A 27,126-nucleotide genomic window follows, 5' to 3' on the forward strand; every position below is an offset into this window, starting at 1 on the left:
AACAGCTCGTTTGGAGCCCTTTGAAAATATATTATTAGCACATTGGCCTCACCATATACCTAATTTAGCAACCATGGTTCTAATTACCAGGCTGTTCAGGAAGGGTTTCCAAAGTGAGTTTGCAGCCTGAGCGCTGTGCGGAAAACCACATGAATATTTACTTAGATGTTCCGTGGATTCAACTTATTGGATACTCTGGCGAAAGTCTAACCCAGAAGTCTGAGTAGCCCTTTATGCCAGGGCTTTGGTGTGATACCACGTGGTTATTATGGAAAATAGTATATTCTTTTTTAATAGAAAAATATTTTATTGAGGTATAGTTGATTTACAATATTATATTAGTTTCAGGTGTACAACACAGAGCTTCAATATTTTTATAGATTATGCTCCATTTAAAGTTATTATAAAATATTGGCTATATTCCCTGTGCTGTACAATATATCCTGGTAACTTACTTATTTTATACGTGATAGTTTGTCTCTTAATTCCCTACCCCTATCGTGCCCCTCTGTCTTCCCCTCTTTCCCATCAGTAACCACTAGTTTGTTCTCTGTACCTGGGAGTTTGTTTCTGTTTTGTGATATTCATTTGTTTGTTTTATTTTTAGGTTCCACATATACGTGAGATCATACAGTATTTGTCTTTCTCTGTCTGACTTACTTCACTCAGCACAATACCCCCCAGGTCCATCCATGTTGTTGCAAATGGCAAAATTTCATTGTCTTTTATGGCTGAGTAGTGTTCCATTGTACATATATACTCACAAATAATATATTCTTAAAAACTTCCAAGGTCGGTGATATACCATTTCCAACCAACGTTTTCACAAAGCAACAGACTAAAATCAATGCAATCAGCTGCCATGTTATTTTCCTAAGGATGCTCAGTGGTGTCATTCTTTAGGGCAGGATCCTTAAACTGGGGTCTCTGGACTTCTTAGGGGTTCTGTGCACCTTTAAAATCAGATGTAAAGTGTGTGTGTGTGTGTGTGTGTGTGTGTGTGTCTGTGTCTGTGTGTCCATTTTCTCTCTTTTCTAAAAGAGAATCTATGAGATCCCAAGAGAAGATTAGAAACCACTGTTATCAGGCAAAGAATGATGCTACCAGGGGTAGCAGGGGTGACAGGGCAGAGTCCTAGATCCAGTTCTGTCTCTATTACGTGACTTTAAGCAAGATGTCACTGTCACCATTCTCAGTGTCATCGGCACAGATACAAATATTCACAGTCCTAGGTATTGGGGATGCAGAGAAGAGTAAAGAAACGTAAGACTCGGTTCCTGTTCTGGGTGTCATGACCTAGTATGCAGACAGGGCAAACACAGCTCTGAAGCTTGTAGACTTTGGTCAAATACTCACAGGCCAGAGCTTGGAATGCAGGTGAGCTCTCAGCTGTGCCCCACTTGGCAGGGAGGCAAGGCTGAAGGGATCGTGGGGAACCAGAGCTCCATTGAGGGTGAGTGCAGAAGGTGAGTCTCTGAGGAGCCTTTGGCCCTGCTCAATGGGGGTCAAGCCCAGGCGGCTAGGGTTTCACTGGGTGGCAGGAATCTTGGAAAAAGCTGAGGGATGACAGTCCAAGCAACACCAAAGCAGAGATGAGGGCCTTCTCTGAAAATTGGGTAGATTCCTAAAGATTGCAGGAGAAATAATATCACTTTGATATATCGAAAGGAAAGTAGAGAAAAGTGAAACAGAAGGACTTTGTAAACCTTTACCAAGAGATGGGGGCATGAATCAAGATAGGCAGGGCAGAGGAGAAGACTGCGCATATGCTCTGGGAAGGTCCAACACATGTGAAACTCCCCTCTACCACCTGGAACAAAGCTCGCCTGAACTACCAACTGTTGTGCATTCGAACGTCCATCCACCATTTACTAACTACCCACGACAAGGTGCTGGGGGATCAAGAATGCATAGAGCTCAGTCCCTGCCTTCAAGGACAACCTGATGGGGAGACACCTTCAGAGAGATGATTAAAAAGGAGAGTGCACAGATGGATGTGTTGTGGGAGCAACGAGGAGACTCGGGGAAGGCTCCCAGGGTGCCAGTGCTGGGACGGACCTTGGCGACCACTCATCCAGGTGAGGAGACCACGCACGGCCCGGCTGCAGGGTCACGTGTTAGCAAAGCCCCAGTTATGTACCACACCACCTGGCTCATCTCCAAAGGCAAGAGCAACCTCTGCCCTTCTTTGCCACCAAAACGTATCAAGGTTAAGAAGGCGGTCTTCACTGTTTCTCTACAACACAGAGCAGCCCCTCAAACCGATCCCTGCTCAGCCTGGGAGATTTTGTTCCTGGATTTCAACACGTGCCCTTTGAAACTGAAGCTCGTCAAGCGTCAGAACAGGCAAGGCGCACTCGGAGGCGGGACTGGGCCTATCACATTGGCGCCAAGATTTAATGCCTCGTAATCATCAAGAGCCCACTTTCCCAGGTTCATAAAAACCCAGCAGTCTGACTTCTGCAGTTAGACTAATAAAAAGCACAATGGGCATAAAGGGACCCAAGGCCCGTCCACATGCCACCCGAGAAGCCTTGGTTATGTGGTCCTGGAACCCAGAAACACCCCTACTGCCCACCCTGCCAGAGGCCATAGAGAAGGTGTGGAAGAAGGCTGATGTCCATCCTGTACGCCTGAGACAGCGCCTCCAACAGCACCCAGGCTCTCGGAAAGGACATCAGACCAGACTGAAAGGCGGCAGGGCCTCGTCACCTGTTTCTCCATCATTCTGCGAACATTACATCCCCAGCACTCTAACGGCTTTATAGGTATCTTTTTTTTTAACATCTTTATTGGAGTATAATTGCTTTACAATGGTGTGTTAGTTTCTGCAGTATAACAAAGTGAATCAGCTATACATTATACATATATCCCCATCTCCCCTCCCTCTTGCGCCTGCCTCCCACCCTCCCTCCCTATCCCACCCCTCTAGTGAGACACAAAACACCGAGCTGATCTCCCTGTGCTATGCGGCTGCTTCCCACTAGCTATCTGTTTTACGTTTGGTAGTGTATATATGTCCATGCCACTCTCTCACTTCGTCTCAGCTTACCCTTCCCCCTCCCTGTGTCCTCAAGTCCATTCACTACGTTTTATAGACATCTTTGTGTTTAATTCTCACAACGCCCCTGCAAGGTGAGTACTATTCTGACTCCCATTTCACAGCTGGAGAAACTGAGGTTCCAACATGGTATGTAACTTGCCCAAGGCCCTAGAGCCGGGAGGTGGTAGATAAGGAACAGGGCAACTTCCACACTGAACACTCTGAGGTGGCACTTTGCAAAGGAGAATCATTCTTGGATCTCTTCCAGAACTAGCAGCTCACAACATTATGGAGGAAGGAGTGGGCTGTCTTCCACAGGAGAGCTGGGAGGGATGGAGGGCTGCTCAGGGATCCCTCCTTCCCACGGGGCTGGCTGTCCTATCAGGGCCACCATCAAGCCCAGGCAGGAGCCACCTGCCCTGCAGCTGCCTGTGACTCCACGGTGGCTGGCTCTAATTAGGGGAAACCAACAGGTTTCAAAGGAGTCTCTGGAGAGCCTCTGCAGGTCACAGGCCGCTTTAAACCCCCTCATGTACTTATCTGAGCAACAGGACATCTGCCCCCATGGTCCTTTCAAATTCTGATGAGTTCTCCAGACGTTTGTTTCAAAAGAAGTGAAGCTCTAACAGTTTCTGCTAGGTTTGAAAGAAAGCTCTTTTACTTCAAAGTGAAAGCTATTTTGCCAAAGAAATAAGGCAGCTTTACCCAACTAGGTTGGAACGGTGGGTTCAAAAAAGAAAATTAACTTTGGAACCTTGGACTGGGTGCAGGGGAAGCTTCACTCTTGGAACTCTAAGGCCCCATTCACATTAGAAATAACTGAGTTTTTCTCACAGACTAGGCTTTTGTTTTTTGGCCATGCCACACAATGCATGTGGGGAATCTTAGTTCCCTGACCAGGGATTGAACCAGTGTCCCCTGCAGTGGAAGCGCTTAGTCCTAACCACTGGACCGCCAGGGAAGTCCCCTCACAGACTAGGCTTAATGTGTTTAATCATTAGATCAGGTCTTCAGGTGGCTGGAGCCTCGTGGAGATCCCGTATCGTGGGCACCTGTTGTGGGAGCCCTCTGGTACAGGTGAGGGCCTCATCACAGGGGGCGTGGAGAGGCCGGGGGCTGGGGGGCTCTTCTTCCAGGCTCCACTGTCAGCCCCATCTTGGACACAGCTTTGCTCTGTGCCCTGATTTTCCCCCCCCACCAAAAAAAATTTTTTATTGTGGTAATATATATATAACAAGGTTTACCATTTGAACTATTTTTTAGTGTACAATTTAGTGGTGTTAAATGCATTCACACTGTTGTACAACCATGACTACCGTCCAACTTAAACTCTGCACTCATTAAACACTCACTCTCTTTCCCCCCTCCCCCCCGGAAACCACCATTCTCCGTTGTGTCTCTGTGGATTTGCCTCTTCCAGGTACTTCATCTAAGTGGAATCATACAGTATTTGTCCTTTTTCACTGAGCATAATAATTCATCCTTTGCATGTGCCAGAATTTCCTTCCTTTGAATAGGAGTACAGACCACATTTTGTTGAGTTTCGTCCATTGACGGACACTTGGGTTGCTTCCAAATTTTGGCTATTGTGAATAATGCTGCTATGAACATGGGTGGGCAAATATCTGTTCCAGTTCTGTGCCTGGATTTTTTGGGTGTGTTGTTTTGAACTCTGAAGGGCAAACTGGCATCAGTCCCATCAGACGCCCCAGGGGTTGCCCCCTGGGTGGCCCGGAGGCGCCTCAGGTGTGAAAAGAAAGGAGGCGGTCCTGGGAGCTGCCCACACAGAGGTGTCACCCAGAAGGCTGCCAGCCTAGCTCCGGTGTTTATGGGAGCCGGCCTGTTGTTTTTAAGCATGGGAATGAACGGAAGGGCACAAGCCCCTGCGTGCCCGTCTCCTTCCCCACCTCAAACACACCCTTCCCTCCATGGAGGCAAAGCTGCCCACTGAGCCCCCCAGGGCACACGTGGGCAGCTGGAGCCCTGGTGTGGAGCAGCCCCTTCCCCCCTTCCGTCTCTCTCGCCCCCTCTGCAGACGGAGACCCCCTCCTTGCTCCCGTGGCATCCTGGACATGGCTCTGTCATCGCAGCCCTGAGCCGTCCTGGTGGATTTTCCTGTCCGGCTCTCCTAGGTGACTCAGGGCTCCCTAAGTCCAGGACTGACTCATAGTAGGTGCATAATAAATACCTGTTGAATGTTGGAACAAGCCAAAATAAACAGCTCCTCAAAACCCCCAAAACAGCCCCAAATGAACACTACACGAATTATAACCGACAGCATCTACCCAATGTGAGTTGCCTAAGGATGGCACCTTGCTAGCCTTCTAAAGTGTATTTTGAATGAGCTAATACAACTGCAAAAAGAAAAAAAGAGACATCTGGTAAATAACACAGACCCTGAACTTCCAAACAACTTCTTGAAAAAACTGGCCTGCAGCTGGACCATCCGGAGCCCGAGGATTCTCAGTGGGGGCGGTAGGGGCCGTCCCAGGCTCTGTCTGTTCTGCAGCCCCTTTTCCAGACATGTGAGGGGAAAGATCCAGGAAGTCTCCCAAAGAAGGCTGGAAAGTTTTTGTTTTTTAAGTGGAAAAAAAAAAAATAGATGTGGAATTGAAATTACCATTAAGCAAACATAAAAATATGAAAGCACGCTCCCAGGAGATTAGGGAAAATAATTTCCGCTGGTAGTGATCTTGAGATTAGTTTTGTCGAGTGAATCAAGCACCAGGCAGTGAGCAAGGGAATCTGGCTTCTATTTCTAGCTTCCCGCGCCCTGGTTCAGTCATTCAGAAATAACTTCTACTCCTTGCTTTTTCTACTTTAAAACAAGGGAAATGCCACCCTTCCTCCTCTGTCAGCAAAGAAATTGTGCTCCACACAGAACGCGCAGGATGCCCGGACTTCTGACACCACGGAGAGAATTCAATAAGCTCCCAGAAAAGCAGCCACCGACAGACATGTGCAGGATGCGATTTAACGACAAGAGGGGGTGTTCGTAATGTATTACTGAGTGAAAAAAGGAAACTTGCAAAAGTGGTATGTGCAGTTTGTTCTCTAGTATTAAGAAAGAGAGAGAGAATATATATCCACACCGTAACCGATGTTAACTGACAGATTCTAACGCACCCATATCCACACATGCCCTTCACCACAACATGAACTGGTCATTTCTGGGTTTACGGGTAATTTAAATTTGTTTTTTTCTAAATGCTTCACAAAGGTATTCCTTTTTGTTATCAGGGGAAAAATACATAGTTTTTAAGAAAAATGTATTCATGTTATACACAGAGACATAAATATGTATGTGTGTGTATGCGCACTGTGTATTCTGGGTGGTAGTAAGAATCGACTGGCACCATTATTGAAGAAAATAGGTGGATGGGCAAGAAATAAAAGGTTGATAAGAAACGCCTTTGGACTAAGTGATTTCTTGGCCAGCTGCTTGCACACACATCAAAAAATCCCTAGAATTGCTTCTTTCCAGCAGACAGGAAATCACTCATTTCCCCTGAAATGTGAACTTTCAGGCACCAGGTCTGATGAGGAATCACTTCATTCAAACCAACCTTCCCTTTCCTTTTGTAAACCACCTCTAAATGAGCGATTGCTTCTAGACAGGCGGGGAATAAAGAGCAAAATCCTTAGAGTGATGTACACCCACGTTCAAAGCAGTATTAGTCACAATAGCCAAAAGGTGGAAACAACCCAAGTGTCCATGAACGGAAGAATGGATAAACAAAATGTGGTGTGTATATATATATATATATATATATATATATATACACACACACACACACACACAATGGAATATTATCCAGCCTTAAAAAGGAAGGAAACTCTTGACACGTGCTACGACATAGATGAACCTTAAGGATTTTATGCTAAGTGAAATAAGCCAGTTATGAAAGGACAAATACTACATGATTCCACTTATATGGGGCACCTAGAGTAGTCAAATTCATAAAGACACAAAGTAGAATGGTGGTGTCCAGGAGCTGGGGAGAGGGAGTAGTAGGGAGTTGTTTAATGGGTACAGATTGACAGTTTTGCAAAATGAAACGAGTTCTGGAGATTAACTGCAAAACAATGTGAATGTTTAACACTACTGAACTGTACACTTAAAAATGGATAAGAGGGTAAATTTATGGTGGGTTTACATTCTACCCGGTTTGGTTTATGAATGCAGGGAGCAATGTCTGGCACGCAGAAATCCCTCTTTTCCTGGGTGGAAGAAAGATAGAACCTGACCCTAGCAGTAAGTGCACCAAAATGTTAGCAGTGATGGGATTACACATGGTTGTACTGGTTACTTTTTAACTGTCATTCTTTTTTTTTTTTTTTTTTTGGTTGGTTTGGGTCTTTGTTGTTGCGTGCGGGCTTTTTCTAGTTGCGGTGAGCGGGGGCTACTCTTCGTTATGGTGAGCGGGCTTCTCACTGCAGTGTCTTCTCTTGTAGAGCATGGGCTCTAGCGGCGCGGGCTTCAGTAGTTGTGGCGCATGGGCTTAGTTGCTCCATGGCATGTGGGATCTTCCTGGACCAGGGCTCGAACCCGTGTCCCCTGCATTGGCAGGCAGGTTCTTAACCACTGCACCAACAAGGAAGTCCTGTCATTCATTTTTTTTTTTTTTTTGTGGTACGCGGGCCTCTCACTGTTGTGGCCTCTCCCGTTGCGGAGCACAGGCTCCGGACGCGCAGGCTCAGCGGCCATGGCTCACGGGCCCAGCCGCTCCGCGGCACGTGGGATCCTCCCGGACCGGAGCATGAACCCGTGTCCCCTGCATCGGCAGGCGGACTCTCAACCACTGCGCCACCAGGGAAGGCCCCTGTCATTCATTTTTAACACAACTTTAGAGACAACTTTTCTGAAACACAGATTTCCAAAAAGCACCACTAAAGTGTTTTAGGAGAAAGTATGAAGGTAAAGTGAGAGTTGGCAGTTTATTGATTGATTGATTGGTTTGTTTTAATGTTCAAAGCAGGATCTTTATCACAGTCCACAGGCCAGTTCGAATTTACAAGCGGCCTCCACTGACAAGGGGGTCTCAGGATGAAGTCCAAACCGGACATATGGCCCCTACAGAGAACATTTGGTGGGCGGGGGGGATGCGCGTGCCCACCTCTCCCCCACACACGTTGGGCCGTCTGTTTTAATGGTGTCAGACAACAGATGTGCTCGAGGTCCCTCCTGGAAGGGCCCGCTGGACAGACGGACAGGCCACAAAGGCATCACACATGACAGCACAGGGCAGCACAGCCGTCCACAGCTCCACACACCGTGCACCTGGCATTGCACCTGGGGCAGAGGGTCTTGCAAAAGAAAACTGGAGGACAACTCTGCCTCTGTCTCTTCTCATTTCTCAGTTTCTCTCTAGTAACCCACCCCCTATCCAAACAGCTATCTGAGAATCAACACATCTTTTTGAAAGTCCTCACTTGGGAGAATCTCCTTTTATTTAGATAATTTCCGAGTAGCCACAGACAAGAATTACCTGACAATTCTCTGGAGACAAGAATCCTAGCACCTGGTGAGGCCATTTAAACGGCGTAACTTGACAATGAGTTGAAAAAACCAGTCAAACCTTTATCATTTTCTCTACCTAGATTTTTAGGATGAGACAAAAATGGGGAAAAAAATCCTAAATTCTTCTGAGAATAGAAAGAGCCTTTGGAACAGCAGACCAATTCTAATCTCGCTAGGAGCAACTAACTTTTTGTCTGTGCATGTGTTTTAATTATTTATTTTTAAACGTCAACAGATGTCTTTTATAAGCTCACACGGCCGGGATCATCTGACCGGAATCTATTTAGCAGGCTATCTTGCACTGACGCCTTTCGCTGAATAAACACTGACATGGAAGAAAGAATCACTTGTTCACTGATAAAAGTGTATACGATAGAAAAAAACCATCTAGGGTAAAAGGTCTACTTGAAACGTGTCACAAAATACTTGCTTATAGGAAAGGTGCCCTTTCCCCTTAAGGAAATAGGAGTTTTCTTTCTCTTTAAAAAAATTTGATTGAAGTATAGTTGATTCACAATGCTGTGTTAATTTTTGCTGTACAGCAAAGTGATTCAGTTATATATATTCTTTTTTCATATTCTTTTCCATTATGGTTTATCACAGGATACTGAATATAATAGTTCCCTGTGCTATACAATACGACCTTGCTGTTTATCCATCCGATATATACTAGTTTGCATCTGCTAATCCCAAACTCCCAATCCTTCCCTCCCACAACCCCCTTCTCCTTGGCAACCACAAGTCTGTTCTCTATGTCTGTGAGTTTGTTTCTGTTTCATAGATATGTTCGTTTGTGTCATGTTTCAGATTCCACATATAAGTGATATTATATGGTATTTGTCTTTCTCTTTCTGACTTACTTCACTTAGTATGATAATCTCTAGGTCCATCCATGTAGCTGCAAATAGCATTATTTCAGTCTTTTTAATGGCTGAGTAATATTCCTGTGTGTGTGTGTGTGTGTGTGTGTGTGTGTGTGTGTGTGTAGGTGTATGTGTATCACATCTTCCTTATCCATTCATCTGTCAATGGACATTTAGGTTGTTTCCATGTCTTGGCTATTGTAAATAGTGCTGCTATGAACACAGGGGTGCCTGTATCTTTCTGAATGATGGTTTTGTCTGGGTATAAGCTCAGGAGTGGGATTGCTGGATCATATGGCAACTCTATTTTTAGTTTTTTGAGGAACCTCAAAATAGAAGTTTTCTAACAAGAGAACTCTGGTGAGCTTATGTTATAAAGGCAAGCAGGTGGGACTTCCCTGGCGGTCCAGTGGTTGGGACTTCGCCTTCCAATGCAGGGGGTGTGGGTTCAATCCCTGGTTGGGGAGCTGGGATCCCACATGCTTCTGGGCCAAAGTACCAAAGCATAAAACAGAAGCAATATTGTAACAAATTCAATAAAGACTTTAAAGATGGTCCACATCAAAAAAAAAATCTTTAAACAAATAAAATAAAGGCAAGCAGGTTAGACAAAAGCAAAGTGTAATATTAGATACAAACACAAACATGAATTTAGCTCTGCAATTTTTTATAAGCAAATAACAGAAAGTCCCACCTCACGCCCCAGGGCTGGAAAGTTCCAAACTCTGTTTCTAGAAAGCAAACAGAAATTTCCTACATTGCTCTCATAGTCTGCTGCTCTATGTCCTTGTTCCTAATTGAAGCGTCCCACCGCAAAAGATTAATTTTGTGCCACTCAACTGTGAGACCCGGGTCTGTGGAGGGAGGGAAGAAATGCAGAAAGTAACTTGACTGCCCAAGAGTGGGGCTTCCAGAGAGAAAAAAAGAATCGATTCCCAAATCACTACCATACCGTAATTACCCAGATGTGGAAATAATGTTACATCCTTTGTTTTTACCTTCTGCTGGTGACATGAAAGGCATTACCAAGGAGATGGGTGGGCTGCCTGGGGTCTGGTTAGAAAGGTACGTGTCTGATGGGTCCTGGGATGGTCTCCCCATTCCTGTGGGACACAGGACTGCTTTTGACTAATATCTGTACCAGTTGCTGAGTCGCAGAAGGAAGGGGAGGAAAACTCTGGCAGTTTTAAATACACTTGATTAGCTGTAAAGATGGAGGTTCTGGGGGGACACAGAAATTTGCTCTTTACATGCCTTAATTATGCTCTCCCCTTGTGACATCTCATGTTCTTGTCTTCTACCACTTGAATGTTCACAGTCAGGGACTATTAAAACCCAGCAGATGCCCGCTAATATCTGCTCGTCTGATTAGCTGTCCACTCATCAAAAATGGCAGGGACTTGACAAAAGTCTTTAATCTGCTGACTGCTGACAGTCAAACTGGATACAGAAAGCTCTAAAACAGATTTTCCAGGTCTGAACTACATAACCCAAATGGAGCAAAAGGACTGGAAAATCGCAAAATCTCCTCTTGGCTCTGGGCCGTGCAATTACAACCATCCTTTCCTATTCGCCTAATTTAAGAGCCATCGCTGATGACCGGACACTCGTTTTCTGAGCACCTGTCAGCTAAATAATCATCATGGCTCATGCACAGAGGGTCTAAGGCAGGAGCAGGTCTAAGCCCTGAATATGAATTACACAGCATTCTCACATTAACCACACACACACTTGGTGTTAATACAGTATTTTACAAACGAGGAAACCAAAAGCCAGAAAAGGCTTTATTTAGAAATTGCCCGAAGTCATGCAGCTAGGGAGTAGCAAAGCCAGGATTCAAACCTAGGTCTGGCTGCAGAATTTACATTCTTAGTCACCTTTATCTGATTAAATCACAGAGAAATCATTAGGAAGATAACTTTTTCAACCGTATTAAGCTGTGATGTCAGCATTCAAATGCTGCGGTTTAAAGCACTCATCCTGTCTTGTAACTGTGCCTGTACGGCAGAGGGGGAAGAAAATGGCCAGGAAGTCAGACTCCACTTTCTGCTGGGACCCCCGAGTCAAGTCTGCTCTCTGGTTCTTGGTTTCCTCATCAATGCAGGAAAGACAAAAACGCCAGCCTTTCCCCAATCCAGGGTGTGATCAGGAATAAATATGAGAATGGATGGGGCAGGCCTCTGTAAAACAGAAAATGGACCCCCCCGGCCCCCAAGACAGGCCAGCTTTAGGAAGCCTCTAGCACACAGCACGTACTTATACCTGGACAAAGTACGGGCAAGTCTCATTTTCTGCAGATTCTGTAGCTGCAAATTTGCCCTCTTGCTAATATATATCTGTATCCTTGCCACATTTTGTGCACTTTCGTGCTTGTTGTTGGTACTTTCGCTGTTTAAAATGGCCCCCAGGCCAAATGCTGTCTAGTATGTGACCAACGGGGAAAACCTGTGACAGAGAAGCATTGTCTAGACAAGAGTTACTGCTGGCCGTGAGTTCAATGCTAATGAATTAACAATATATATTAAATAAGGTATCTCCAAGCAGAGACACACGTAAAACCAGATTATACATTGACTGGATGATGAAAATGGGACCAGAGGCTGGCAGGGTACTTCCCTGGAGCAATGGTCCAGTGTTCAGTGTTTGCAGCTCACTCAGGGTTCACGGCCACTTGACAGAACATAGCTATGCACTACCATATAAGCTAAAAGTTTTATAATACAAATTCACTCTCTTGGAGTCGAGGCGGTTAACTTGGACGAAGCTGAGCTCTAAAGAGGAAACGCTTAAGTACCTGGAGCTCAGTCTTGGCCCTCCCTGGGTCTCCATCCACAGCCCGTTAGCCTTTGGCCAACATTAGCCTCAGTGAGCAGGGTCGTGGGCTCTCATCCTTTCATTCCATGGCAGCCTCGCTGCTCTGGGCCTCTTCAAGGTCCCTCTCGTCCACCTGAATGTCCACGGCCCGGCTACTGTAGGAAACACCAAGGCCCGTCTGGGGGGCGTGGAGCCCCTCTGTTCTAGGTGACCCTACTCCACGCCACTCCTGTGATCCTCCCGCCATCCGGCTCTGACAGTCCTTTTTTCCAGGCTGAGCCTCCAAGAGAGATTCTCACCCAAGTCTGACAATGGCATCCAGGGTGAGGAGCCAGGATCTAGACTCATCTCTCCCTGTCAGGTCACCCGGGAGACTCTCCAACAACTTGAATGGGAAAATCAGCATATATTCTTACACAGAGGCACCTTTCAGAAAGCATTCAAGGAACGCAGCAGAGGTGTCAGGCTACTCAAGACTCATTTTATGAGTCATTCCAGCGCCAGCAAGGAAAATGGCCTGGAGGAGAAGGGAACGCTGATGAGACCAAAGACTCAAAACGAAAAACCAACATTTTTAAGCCACTAGGGGAAAATGTGCAAGTCACCCGACGAGCCTGGGGTCCTGTGGAGACCACAAGAGGCCGGCTGCCCCAGATGCAGCGCTCTTGTGTTTCTCCTCTGACCTAAGGTTGAAGTAGAACAGAAATGAAGCTACTGGTTCTGGACATGGCTACACAGGCTGAATTAGCTCCCAGGGCAAGTGGGAGATGCCAATACTAATGTCACCTCCATTCCTTCTGCCAGGGTTATAATAAGAAACTGGAGACTTCCTCCCTTGGGCATCCTCTGTTAATTGCCATTTATAAAAGTTCTGTTGGCTGGGCCTGTAATATGCATTATATCCCCTTTGAAAACAAAACGAAACTTCTAAAATATCAATCGTCATTCCAAATGGCACAGTGATTTGTTTTCCAACTCACACTCTCGGATTAGCTGGGGAGTCTGTCTGAAAGGCAGTCATCTGGTATCAATTTGTGACAATATAAAATCAAAGCTGAACTCCCATGTAAATACACTTTTGAAAAAAAATTCCAGATTTCACCAGCCAGCATGTATTTTACTCATTTCCTTATATTTCAGTCTTGACTGTTATTTTCCTGGCTCCAAAGAACTAAAGTTACATATAACAAACGTTGCACCTCTTAATAAAGCTCTGCTGGCTAAATTCTTTTCAGCTCTGTGAAATACAGCTTTCAGGAAGGGTGTATCTAGATTGATGACTGGGTTGAAATATACCATTACCATCTCTTCCAATCTGCCTGGCCTCATCTGCTCACTTGTGTTTGCAGCAAACAGGGTCAGATAAAAAAGCTGGTTGAGTCACTCTATATACACATAGCAGCTCCCCGCTGACACATCCACAGTCAAACATGGGCTGGATAGGTAACTCACACAAACATATTCTTGGACAGTGCAAGTGTCAAGAAAACCAACTGGGGGCTTCCCTGGTGGCGCAGTGGTTGAGAGTCCATCTGCCGATGCGGGGGACACGGGTTCGTGTCCTGGTCTGGGAAGATCCCACATGCCGCGGAGCGGCTGGGCCCGTGAGCCATGGCCACTGAGCCTATGCGTCCGGAGCCTGTGCTCCACGAGGGAGAGGCCACAACAGTGAGAGGCCCGCGTACCACAAAAAAAAAAAAAGAAAAGAAAAGAAAGAAAACCAACTGAATCCTAAAACAGTACCTGCTTTTTGCTCAGGAAGGACACAAAACTTGTTTGGATAAAATGTTACACTTAACAAAGGCAATATAGCTCAGTGGCAGGAGTATGGTTCAGGGTTAGATAGGATTCCAGCTCTGCCGAGCTCTACCTTGGAAAGAAAAGTAAACTCCCCAGAGTTCAATTCTCATCTACAGAGCGATGTCAGCCCCTACAGACAGGCAGGGCACCAGCAGGGTGGCTGGGATATAATCATCACATCCGATATTTATCGAGAACTACCTGTGTGCCCAGAACTGCACAAAGTGCTTCAGAGAAATAATGAGATTTAATCCTGGCTGTCATGCTAGGAGATATCTGATTATTAATAGTTCCCACTCTTTACACATGAGAACCGAGGCTCATGGAGTTTCCAGATGCTGCCTACCGTCTCACCCGGGGAAGCAGCAGATCTGGGATGTGATGCGATTTCCACATGGCTCTGCAGCTCGTAACATTAGTGTTCAATAAGCAGGCCATTATTATGAAAAACCACCTATAAAACGAGAAGAAGATGCGATTGCTGCTGGAATGGTAAGACTGCATCCCAGCCTCACTGTGAACCACAGAGCAAACACAGAATCACTGGACACTGCGTAGTGTTTAGTTACTGCGGCAGATTGCTACGCAGCTTTGCAAAGGTATCTTTTCTTTTTCTTGAGAACGTTATCTTTATCCTTCACACACTAGATTACTCAGACTTCAACACCTGGCAATTATGCAAATACGCACAAGCTGAACCAGGAACAGTTTGAAAAAGATCTCATGATCTTACTCAAGAGTATTTTTTTTCTTTAATAAAAAGAAATTATATATCTTTAACTGAAATTAAATGAACAAAATCTGATCTGTTTTTTGAAACTGACATGTTCAACATTTACCTTAAAAGGTAATATTAGACTTTTTAGACCAAAAGAGTTGGAAATGAGTATAAAACTTGAGATGATCTCTCTCAAGCAGAAAATGTACACATTCTCGGTCAAAAAGTTTTTTACGACCCTATATACATCACCTTGAGCTATGTGGAGAGTAAAGGCACAAGATTATGTGAAAAAAAGACAATGAGAAGAAACAGGGTCATCTTCAGGTCTGTACATTTTTCTTCTAGGGAGTTTCTTAAACGCACAGCATTGGTGCCAATACCCTCCTCTCTGTCACAGAGATGGCTCTGCCATCCAATCAGTCCACACACTCAAAACCCGGTGGGAGGGTCTCCCTTGATGCCTCTGTCTCCCCCACCTTCCACAGCCAGTCCATCGCCAAGTCCACTCTGCTGCATCCTAAATCTCTGTGGAATCCGCCCCCTTCTCCCCACCCCCATCACCACCACTCCAGCCCAAGTGGCCACCATCTCCTGCCTGGACTGCGGCGATAGACTGATTTCCTCCCACCTATGGCTTCCCCCCACCTATGGCTTCCCTCCAAACACACTGCCTGCCCTTCATCTACTTTCTCCACATCTCCCTGCTTCTTCCCACCAGAGATCCTGCCCGGGCTGGTCCTGTGGTCTGCACCAGTCTTCCCAGCCCTTGTTCACCCTTTAGACACCTCCAGAAGCCAGCCCTCCCCCATCAGAAGCAGGTCAAACCCACCAGGGCGCTCATCACAGGCTCCGAGAGGACCAAGGCCTTCCCCTCTGTCCACGCACCACAGCCGCAGCCCTACACTTGTGGGTGATGGTTCAAGAGTCTCTCTCCAGCTCCATGGAGAGCTCCATGCTGGCAGGGACCACCCAAGTAACGTACAAGTCCCGTCAATTCTGTCTCAAGTGGAGTCAATGATCCCCTCACCGTCTCCACCTAGTCTGGAACTGAACCCATAGTATCTCCGAGGTGAGCCTATATCTCCAAGTAAGGTCACACTCTGAGGTTCCAGGTGGGCGTGAATTTTGGGGGACACTATTCAACCCCGTAACCACAAGAGCTGCAGAGATGGGTGACCCGAAGGACTTCGGGGAGCACAGGCAGTGCCCAAAACCGTGCGGTCATCGAGCCTCACAGTGGTAAGTTGGGCACCTCTGCATGCTCAGGCCCTCACTTCTCTGAGGGACTCCTAACACCAGCTTCTTCGCTGGTCTCCCTCCCTCCGGGAGAAATTTCCAAGCGTCCACGAACCCCCAAAACTCTTTCTAAAATTCTCTATGTGTAAGAATAGACGAACTCCCAGAACAGAGAATTTTGGACGTGCACAAGTCCATCTTTCTGAAGCGACAACTAAGATGCCAAAGGGTTAAACACAAAAGGCACTGCTCTCCCTCCTCCATCCAACCCGCCTCCAAGCTTTCAAAACACAGCTGTACTCACACCTGTCCCTGCTCAACAGCCTCCCTCCTTCCTCTGAAATAAAGTTCACCTCCGTGGCTGGGTGCCCAGTGCCGGGCCCTCACCGGCCTGGCCTGCAGGCTCGGCCCCAGGGCCACCGCCAGGACAGCTGCCCGCTCCAGAGCAGAAACAGGGAGCCGGGCTGCCTCGGCCTGTAATTCCCCTCTCTCCCCGAAGGCAGGCGCTGGTCTCACTGATCCCTGAACCACCAAGCGACTTGATGGTTCACACAGGGGCGTGTGAACAACCCGGCACGCGGAGGGGTGTGCGCTGCCGCTGACCCCACAGTGCAGCCCCCACGCGGGCTACACTGGGGACCCTGCTTAGGCCCCAACTCTGTCTGTCCAGGGGGTTCAAAGAGCAAAGGCGGGGGCCAGGTGCAGAGGGACCTGCGAGCAGGGACGGGGGAAGCCAAGTCAGGCACCAGAGCAGCGTACAGCTGACTCCAGGGTCACGGCCGTGGGGACCCCAAGGGTCCCCCCCAGGAGCCCTCCCACTCCAGGGGTGTCCTGCCTAGAAAAGGAGCAGGCAGCACTCAGACCACAGGATGAGGGCCGTGGCTTCTGCAAAGGGCGGGAGGGAGCAGAGGTACGTCTTCCAGAATTGTCTTGGCAGGTAGCACTCCCCTCCCGTGGGCCGCAACGGGCAGGGCAGCGTCTTCCTTGCCAGCGTGTGGGCCAGACCAGCTGTTGCTCTTAACCTCACTGCTGTGCTGCTCAAAGGGTACGATGCTGAACATGTGAGTTCGCCCCTTCTTGTTTCCCTGTCCCGGAGACTGTCATTTTGCAGCGTAAATTGGGGCAAAATGCAGCACCTGACGGAGCGGGTGTTGTTTTCCTCAGCTGCTCTGATTTTACTTTACCATGAAATTGAAATTGAAACGATGCGGCAAATTGTCCGCAAGCAAAAAGCTCCACCCTGGATGATCTCAGAAGACCCTGTCAAGTTTCTCAACTGCTTCTTGACTGACGGTGTGCGGGCAATACCCGGCAACTGGGAACAGAACAGCTACAATTTTACCAAGCAATCGCCGAGGACCAAACCTCTGCTAGGTGCTTCTCATTTTCATGCTCACAACACCCCAAACGGGCAGGAATTATTATCCCCATCCTACAGATGAGGCTACTGACGCTCAGAGGGTTAAATGAGTTTTCCCAAAAGGTGTTGCTAGGGGGCAGAGTTGCCCGCCTCCAAGGCTGGTCTCTCCGTTCTCGAATCTGTTCACCCAATTTGCTGAGAAGGAGGCAGAGCATCAGAGCTGTGGGAAAGGAGCAAGCGACACCAAACTGTGATTTGGAGAGAGCTATTGTTTTTTTTTTTTTTTTTTTTTTTTTTTTTTTTTATTTTTTTACATCTTTATTGGGGTATAATTGCTTTACAATGGTGTGTTAGTTTCTGTTTTATAACAAAGTGAATCAGTCATACATAAACATATGTTCCTATATGTCTTCCCTGGTGCTTTGTGACAGCCTGGAGGGGTGGGATGGGGAGGGTGGGAGGGAGAGCTATTGTTATTGGGAAAATTTTCCACAGCTTAGGCCCCAAACCAGGGTTCTCTGTTGGCCTGTCCCTCGAGGTTATCACATGAAAATCAGAATCCTTGCTTGACGAGAAGGCGCCAGTGGCCAAAAATATAGCACAATATTTCTTTGTACTTTAACGTTCTGACCTTGACTGACTCTAGCCCATAGGTCTGAAATGGATGAGGCCCTAGCGTTTTTGTTCTCTGGAGGTTAACTAACATACAAGTGGAAGATTTGGGGCAGGAAGGAGAATAAAATGCTACAGCATGTAATAGAGTCCTTGGCTTTTCTTAAGTGATACAACTGCATTAGAATTTGTGGTTTGTTTTAAAACTCTCGGAATCAGAAAACACAGGTTTCAAAATTCCAGCTCTGCCATGTATGGGGTGCGTGACCATGGCTGTGTCGCCTCGCACTTCACGGTCTTGATTTTCTAGTCTATAAAACAGCTGCTACATTGTCTTTTTGAAAACGACTTAATATATAGGAAAGCACTTTGTAAACCGTAAAGCCCCAAACGAGTAAGTAGGATTTAATTATCAGATGTCCGTCTTAGGATGGATAAACTGAATCCCTCAATTACGGACACAATCACCTAGGAATGTGTAATCATCTTCCTTCCTCAGGTCTCCCTCTCCGAGAGCAAACTTTATTCAACTCAATAAAAAAGTAAAATACTTCAAGCACTACCTTTCAACATCAGATCAACCATTTACCTCCTAACATTCCAATTTTGTTTCACTATTTTTTAATTGAAATATAGTTGACATGGAATATTGTATTAGTTGCAGGTATACAACATAGTGGTTTGACATTTAAAAACATGGAAGTCTGCACCTCAATTCCCTGCACCTATTTTGCCCATCCCCCCACCCCGACATGCTGAATTTAGTCCTTCAGCGAAACATTATAGACTTTGCCTGTCCTCCAGTCCTTCACACCCTCCCACCCCCTTCCTAAAATGATCAAAGCAGACATTTCACTGTATAAAGCACTGGGTCAATGAGTAAACTGCTTTAAAATAAAAATCAATGTGCTGGGCACACAAATCTTTGGCATTGTCAAATATTTTATTAGTCTCTTCTTGAATGGCTTGTCATCTATCTGTCATGAAATTAAACTTAGATACTAAGTACATCCTAGCCTTTATGTTTTTTATTTTTATTAAAAAATTTTTTTTGATGTGGATCATTTTTAAAGTCTTTATGGAATTTGTTACAATATTGCCTCTGTTTTATGTTTTGGTTTTATGGCCACAAGGCATGTGGGATCTTAGCCCCCCGACGAGGGACCGAACCCACACCCCCTGAACTGGAAGGCGAAGTCTTAACCACTGGACCGCCAGGGAAGTCCCTCATCCTAGCCTTTAAATCAGGGATAAGACTGGGCCCTTTCATGCACACACACGTTATTACAATATTCCAAGTCCTAAACTTCTAGGATTTGCATGCTCTGTGTTACAAGCTTTTGTTTTTGTGACCAAATGTGCAGCAATAAACCTCAAACCACATCAATGATAACCCCGTTAAATATAAACTAGTGTGCAATTATCCAAAATGCTAATACAAACAAAAAGGGAAAAAAACCAGGAAACCCTGATTGATTGTATGTTCTCGGAGACTTCTAAAAACCAAACAAAAATAAAAATACACTACACAATTTGTAAAGGAGGGTAACAGCTAATGATTTTACGATTCCTCCAGATAGTACTGAGCAGTCTGAGCCCCAGTGTCTGAAAAGTTTGGTTTTTAAATTGCACACAGGTTGAAACTTGAGGCGGGGGGTTGTTAGATATTTTTTTTGAGGTGGAAAATGGGTGGTGGTGACCCTATGGGAAATTCACAGAATTATGTGCAATAATAAATTCTGATAAAAATGTCTGGTTTTCAACACTCTTCCTCTGATGATGACATTTTGCACAGCCCCCCAGGGGACAAAGGAACAAAGAGACGTGTGGTGAGGCTCCTGGTACATGTGCTGACAAACCAGGTCTCCGGAAGGAAAAAAGCAAAACCCTGGCTTGTAAAACTGGCTGATTCCTGTGGTGTAAATACTCCCACCATGACTGATTTCAGTTACTGATCAGCTCAGATTCCTCATCCTCCGTTCCTACCGAGTTATAGGAGCCAGTCCAGCACACTCCCCCGGCTCTGGCAGAAAGCCAGATTAGAGGAGACCAGGGCTCAAATTCTAGCTCTAGATCCCAGTTATGAGGCCTTAGACCAGCTTCCTTAACCCCTCCAACCCTCAGTGTCCATAGCTCTAAAATGGGTATAATCCCAGTGCCTTAGGATTGCCACACAAATAAAACAAAATAATGCATGTGAAGCCCACAGCACGCAGGAAGGTGCTATCTTCCCCCCCTGGGGAGAGGGAGAAACTGTGAGCGTGGGGTGGGGTTGGTGGGTGGGTGGGTGGATGATGCGGAAGAAACATGCAGGGAGGAAGGTTCATTGCTGCAGGACTGCAGAAGGAGGTGGTAGGTTGGCTACTTTACCAAATAAAAGTTCGGGAGTGACTGCTGGGTGAAAATAAAAGACCTAGAAAGTTGGGGTGAGGGGCAGCCTCAGGCCTGTCTCCAGCAAGTCCCCCAACCAGTGAGGGGCCAGGGCAGGTGCACACAGACCCAGGGAAGTAAGGAAGTCCCCCCGGGAGGGCGTGCTCAGTACCATACCCAGGGCGGGGAGTCGGGGCGGGGTGGGGGCGAGGGCGTGGGTGATTCTGCAGGGTGATGGGTCCAAAAGGGAGGAAGGGTGTCTGGTGGGGACCCTTCCCATGGAGAAGCCTGTGGGTGCCAGAACCCAGGTGTCCTTTGCAAAGCCAGCACAGCATGGAGATGACAGGCGTGCAGGGGAGCAGAGAGGGTGCCACGGTGGCAGGAGAGCCACACATGAAATACAAGGAATTTAAAACTGCCCAGATCGGGTGTGGGCCTCAGAAAGGCCCCTCTGTTGGCCGGGGAGAAGGGCTGGCGGGTCCAAACAGAAGCCAGGAGCCTCCAGGAGACAAGGACAGGGAGGGACCAAGGCGACCAGCCCACATCTCTGGAGACAGAGCCCTGTGCAGGGGGGCAGAGGTCTCACGCGTTTCTGTAAGGAATCAGAATGAATAGCTCAGGCTCTGCAGGCCACGTGGTCTCTGCCGCAACTACGCCACTCTGCTCTTGTGGCACAAGGGCCCCCAAAGACCATACAGAGATGAACAAGCGTGGCTGTGTCCTAGAAAATCTTGTTTATAAACAGACCATGGGCCACAGTCTGCCAACCCCTGGGCTGGGGACGCCGTGATGCTGAGAAAATAGAGAGGGTCCGAAGAAAGGAAACACGCCCAGGAGGGAGGTGGTATTATTATTCCCATTTCATGGATGAGAACCTCATCCCAGAGTAAGTGGCAGAACTAGGGCCACAAACCCCATTCCTGGGGGTGCCAGGCTCCTGTTCCTCTTCCGCCTCCCTGTGAAAGATGGAAGGCACAGAAAGCACAGGCGCACTGAAGAGATAACAAAGGTGACAGGAATTTAGGTGTGGTCGAGAAGGGTGGGGGGCGGTGCAGGCAGGCCCTGGGCAAGACAGAATCGCTGTAGTCAGGGAATCCTGTCCGCCCTGGGCTGTCCCCTGGGCTCTCACGCACAGAGGTCCTCCCTGAAGGACAGAGAGGCAGACACCTACATAAGGAAACCGCAGGGCTAGCACTGCCCTTCGAGGTCACGTACACCACCTTCACCCCGGTTCCGCTGAAGCCAGTTGAACAAGCATTTATGAGCCTGGCTCAAACCACAGTGGAGCAGAGACAAGCGGGTTATAGGGCCCAGGCCCTGGAGCCAGAATGCCTGTGTTCAAACCCAGCTCCCACGGACAGCCTGAGGGATCCTGGGCCAGTAACTTAACCTGTCTGTGCTTCAGACTAGGGGCGATACAGGGGTGCTGTCCAAGGGCTGTTATAAATGTGAACTCGCCTGACCTCCATAGGGTGCTTGGAACGACACCTGGGACATGGTAGTTAAATAAAAATACTGACTGCATCAAGGCACGGAGCCAGGTCCCACGGTGGGGAGCGTGAAGTGTCCCCGCCCTGGTGAGGGCTCAAACAGCAGGCTCACCTCTAACCAAGCTCTCATCACCGGAAAAATCGGCCCATTTACCTGCATCTCCCGACACACACAGGGACCACGCTGGTGTATGTACCTCCCATAACTGACAGGGGCGCTCCATAATTGATATTCATGATGTTCATGCTTGTTGAATAAATCAGACAAGGCATTAGGTCCCCAAACTAGAATTTCCTCCGCGACATACCTGACAGATATCAGAGCACCTAGGGTCACCCTCTACTCACTCTGTGACCTTGGATTCCTGCCCCTCCGTGCTGCTGGGGGCTGAAATCAACATCTACAAAAGCACTTTGTAAACCTGAAGGCCCTTTAAAGGCAACAGAAGTGGGGACCACAGATCACTTCCGAGGCAGGAGTGGTGGCCCTGGCTTCCAGCCTGGATGGCCGCCGGGGGCCGGCAGGCCAGTTGCGACACCTCCCCAGCCAGAGGGAGCACAGCTGAACATGTCTTTTAAAGTTCTCCCTTGCACCCGGGGCAACCCATTCCTTCATTCATTAGTGCACGTCCTGCCAGCTGGAGCCTCCCAGGATACACGTAGTTCCACCTCTGCATCTGACACTGAGGTTCAGTTACCCACTCATCCCCAGGCGCAAGGGCAAGGGCACCCAGGGCACTAGGCTGGAAGAACACAGCACTCAACTGTCCCAGCGCTTTCATCCCAGAAGGAAACGGAGAGGCTGGGGTGGGGGGGTGGTGAAGCGACTTGCCCGAGGTTACCAGCCAGTGCAGGGGCAGGTCCAGAGCCCAGGGGGGCAGGGTACCGGCTGGGCATTCCTGATCGACATCGTGTCGCCTCACCCGGCCTCACCTACTGCTCCTTCCCAGTGTGTTCAAAGGCCACCTGCCCTTGGCCTTCTCCCTACCTAACAACTCTCCTTCCTGGGGAAAAGTGTCCAGCAGACAGAGCTCCCCAGCCCGGCTACAGGGACACACTGCAAAGCCAGGCTGTGGCTTCCCTCACCCTTCCTGGAGGGCAAAGGGTCACACTTGAATTCACTGCCCTCGCTGGGCACTTGCCAGCAGCGGGCAGGCTTCCGATGCATTTCCCCTGCTGAGTTCACCCACGACATGACAACTCGGTGACTGCAAGGAAGGGGGCAGCGGGCGAGCCTCGGGCTCTCGCCTCAGGCCCTGGCAGGAGCTGTGGGTGAGCATCCTGACCAGGGCGTGGCCTGGCCCGGGACTGCAGTTTTGGCTTCCACAATGCATGTTGCTGGAAAGATGGCTCAACAATAACTTGGGTTGGCTTACCGCAGAGGAGGTCAAAGTCCTTTCCTGACTTCTAAAATCCAGAAGGGTCAGGTGGCTTCCAGCTGGAACACAGTGTGGTGACTTGCCTGAAGTCACAAAGCAGGGAGGTGACAAAGTGGGGAGAGAAGTCCATCCCCCCACTCTTACTCTTGGCGGCGATCCCCTGTTGAGCTCACGTTTTTCTTTTCAGTAAAGAGGACACCACAGACCCAGCACCAGTCCAGGTCTCACCCCAGGAGGGGCCCTGCAGAGGGAGGGCTGGTTAGAAGCTCCAGAGCACTCAGGTGTGAGCCTGAGCTCTGCCCCAAGGGGCAAGTGACCTCGAGCAGGTTACTTAATCTCTCTGAGCCCTGGTTTCCTGGTCCTTAGAGTAGGAACAATCATAATACCAGTAAAGTCTTTTTCAAGGTGCGGCCCATTTGCCTCCCAGGAAGCTAGTTAACTACGCAGACTTGGGACCCCCAGACCCGCAGGATCAGAATCTGCCTTTTCTCAAGATCCCCAGGTGACTCTAAACTCATTTACATACATAATACATACAGCACTTAGCACCCGCACAGTCGCCCCCCGCCCAACCCCGATAGTAAATGTAAGCTCAGTCTGCACTTGAAAGGGTCTGGAACACAGGCCGGGGCTCTCCGGAAGGGCTGACTTACTGCCCAAGGCTGTGCACCACGATTCGAACCCCAGGCTTGGGACTCTTCTGCACCACACGCTCTCTTTCCACTGAAGACCCGAGTCTCCACAAGGCACACGCTAACACGGGTGTTCTAAGAAGCAAAACCCTCACGTTTTAAATTAATCCCCTGGTCCCCGTGGGCCCCTCTCATCAGGGCCGATGGTGCACGTCTGTTCACCTGGGCTCCATTCTGCAATTCAGGAGCTCTACGAAGTGGAGTAACCCGCTGCCAGCTGCTACCTGAGGTGAAATTTTTAAAGTGAAAGAAAGCCTTAAAACACACCGTATACATGTACACTCCCCTTCACCTATTAACACCTTCCTCGGGCAGAGAACACAACAGAATGTCAAGCCAGAAGGCATCCTTTTGGTTTCCCAGCTCTGACACCTAGCCATAGAGCAAATCCCAGCACAAACTCCAGGCAGGCCCGGAGCCCCATGCACGAGGTCCGTGGTCCTAAGTTCGCTACACACTTCAGTGGAGACTGGTTAAGTAGCAAGGCTAAACGTAAGGATGAGGAAAGGGAGTACAGAATCATACCAGCACGACTGGCCTGCTGTATCCCGGACAAACATTTACAGCCAACAGCTCCAAAATTCTCCTGGGGCCTACTGCACGCAAGGCACAGTGATACCGTGCAGTGGCGGAGGAAAGACACCAGGCTTGGATCTCAAAGGTCCTGGCCAACACTGGGTCTGAGAAAGAATCTACACACAGGGTGGCTGTGAGGATTCACTGGGATAAATGTTAACTATCCAGCCGAGAGCACAGAGATGGAGTCATCAGTCCATGGACACATCTGTGCCAAGGTCTGGGCACAGAAATTTTCCTGTCATATTTCAAGATCTGGAAGTACAAGTAATAATTGTGATTAGTTTTACAAGCGTCCAGATGGAAGTAGCAAAAAAGAAAGGGTTTCAAGATTTCACATCAGGAGATTCTGATTTTTATATACCCATACCAAACCGGGTATATGAAATCCCAAATTCATGAAAAAAAAAAAAAAGGCAGATTTCAATGAACTACGGCAGTGCTTTCCAAACTTTCACTTGTATGTGAATCATCTGGGGATCTTGTTAAAATGCAAATTTGCGCTCAAGTAGTCCAGAGTAGGGCCTGAGGGTTTGCATTTGTAAGAGCTCTGAAGGTCCAAGAACTCACTTTTGAGCAGGAAGGTTGTTTGGAATTCTTTAAATTGCAAGCAACAAATCCAAGGAAAGCATAGTATGATTTAAAAACAACACCGCAGGAGAACATCTGAGAAGTAGTATATGGAACCACCAGGCTAGGAGAACTTCTTAAAGGGAGGCATACCGGGAAAACAAATGACATTCTTTAAGTTGGCCTGGGCCTTATTCAAATGAGTCTGTACTCCACGTCACAATTCGTCTAGGCAGGTGAAAGTACTCTCTAGTGATCACAAAAGCACCACACTTCTGACAAAATTCTTGCAAGCAGGTCAGTGTAGGAAACAAAGTATCCTAGGAGATTCCAAGTTCCTGGCCACTCCATGAGTAGTGGCCATGCTAGCTCTTCACGGCCTTTCTTAAATCTCTGTTTTACCCATTTACTTCCTCTCTGCACGTTAAATTTGACACTATTTCTGTTGGCAGATGTAATTTTTTAAATGCCCGTCAAGTTGCTGGATATGGATAATTCCGAAGTAGTAAGATGAATGTGGCTGTCAGGTTAAGGAAGCATCTTATACCAACTAATCATCTTAATGTGTGTGTTGGGGGGGGATCAATAAAACACCCAAGGGGTTCATATTTATAGGTTCAGAGATTAAATCTGGCTGTTTTTTGGATCAGAAATATCAACACACAAGATCCTCCGTGTCCTCTGAAATGAGATTCTTGGAGACAAAATGTGAAGTTATTTGGTTTCTAGATGTTTTGAGCATGGGAACACATCTGTCTACTACGAGACGCAGGGCAACCTTGCACACTGGCTTAGAATAACATGTATGTTTATTACAACTCCTGTCCTGACCCGCTGGACAAGCTGGGCTCACGCTCAAACTATACAGTCATTAAGAGCCAGTGTGTGATGTCAAGCTGCCCAGAAACTGCTGAGTCCAAACCACTCATCCAGAACGGAAGGGATTCCCCTCCCCTCCTGTGCACTGGCCCAATAACGGGGAGAGGCGTGCTCTGACAAGAAGTGCCAGGCCCAGGCTGTCACCTGTGCCCAGCGTCACTAATCATCCGTGCAGTCACAAAGCTATTCGACCGCTCCACACCCCTGCCCGCAGCCCATGTGCACTCAGCTAGGATGCTACATACCAAGCAGGGTCAGGATTTCACCACTTGGGAAGAAACAGACTCAGAACAAAATTCTGCAGGAGCCTGCCTTGTTCTCTCCCATCTGTCCACTGCGGGAGGAAGTTAAGTTTTCCAACAGGCCACCTTCTTACTTAGGCCAGAAAAAGCCTAAGTGTTCAGATGAGCATTACAGGAGAGAGGCTGTAACAGGAAAGGTTCCCCCTTCTCACCTTGAGGCCTGCGACATGTTGGCAAGGTCCCATTCCAGAAGGGGAAACTGAAGCCCCAGGAAGTTAAAATAACTGTGCCATAGGGAGTCTAGGAGGCCTTCCTAAGTAACAAGCCTCCCAGGGAACAGGTCTGCACTTCCTTGGGGCTCCCCACTCCTGTTCTCTCCCAACCTCCAGTCCCACTGCCTGATGCAGACCTAGCTCCCCGACTGTCCCTGGAACATAAGTGACAAGCTCTAGCCATTTCCTGAATAAACAAGTGTCCAACATTTCACGGTTTTGCTAAGATGCTTGATACCCGCAGATGACTTAAGCAAGCGAACACAACCACCTTTCCACTAATTTCAGCAAATTCACCTTGGAATGGAAAAAAGGATCCTCAAGCCCTATCTTCTCCCTGTCCCCCACCACCAAGGCCTGGTTCAAGGGAACATAAGGACTTCCCTTCTCTTAGAAAAGCAAAAGGAAAATGCCAAGTTCTCCTGGGACACTGGAATACTTTGAGCGCAGGCAGAACTTCTCAGGAGGGATTCACGGCGTGTCTGCGACAAGTTCGGCTCACACGCGCCGCTTAGCCGCCGGCCGGACCCACGGCTCAACTCTGCGCCCCGCCTAGTCTTGCCTGGCGCAAGGAGAGTGCTTCTCCGGGTCCGGACCGGGTTTCTGGAAGCTCGTGATCTCCTCCTTGCAGTGGGAGGTTTTGGTGCCGCTTTTCAGTGGGCTCCCGCAAGCCCTATCTCGGGACC

At 48.0% G+C, this 27,126-nt stretch overlaps 1 protein-coding gene across 1 annotated transcript in view; it reads right to left on the reverse strand.

Moving 5' to 3' along the window:
- Nucleotides 1-27,126, reverse strand: part of CABLES1 (Cdk5 and Abl enzyme substrate 1) — a 107,427-nt gene that overhangs the window by 79,189 nt on the left and 1,112 nt on the right. The window lies entirely within an intron of this gene.

Source organism: Lagenorhynchus albirostris, chromosome 14 (assembly GCF_949774975.1).
Source record: "Lagenorhynchus albirostris chromosome 14, mLagAlb1.1, whole genome shotgun sequence".
Taxonomy (NCBI): domain Eukaryota; kingdom Metazoa; phylum Chordata; class Mammalia; order Artiodactyla; family Delphinidae; genus Lagenorhynchus; species Lagenorhynchus albirostris.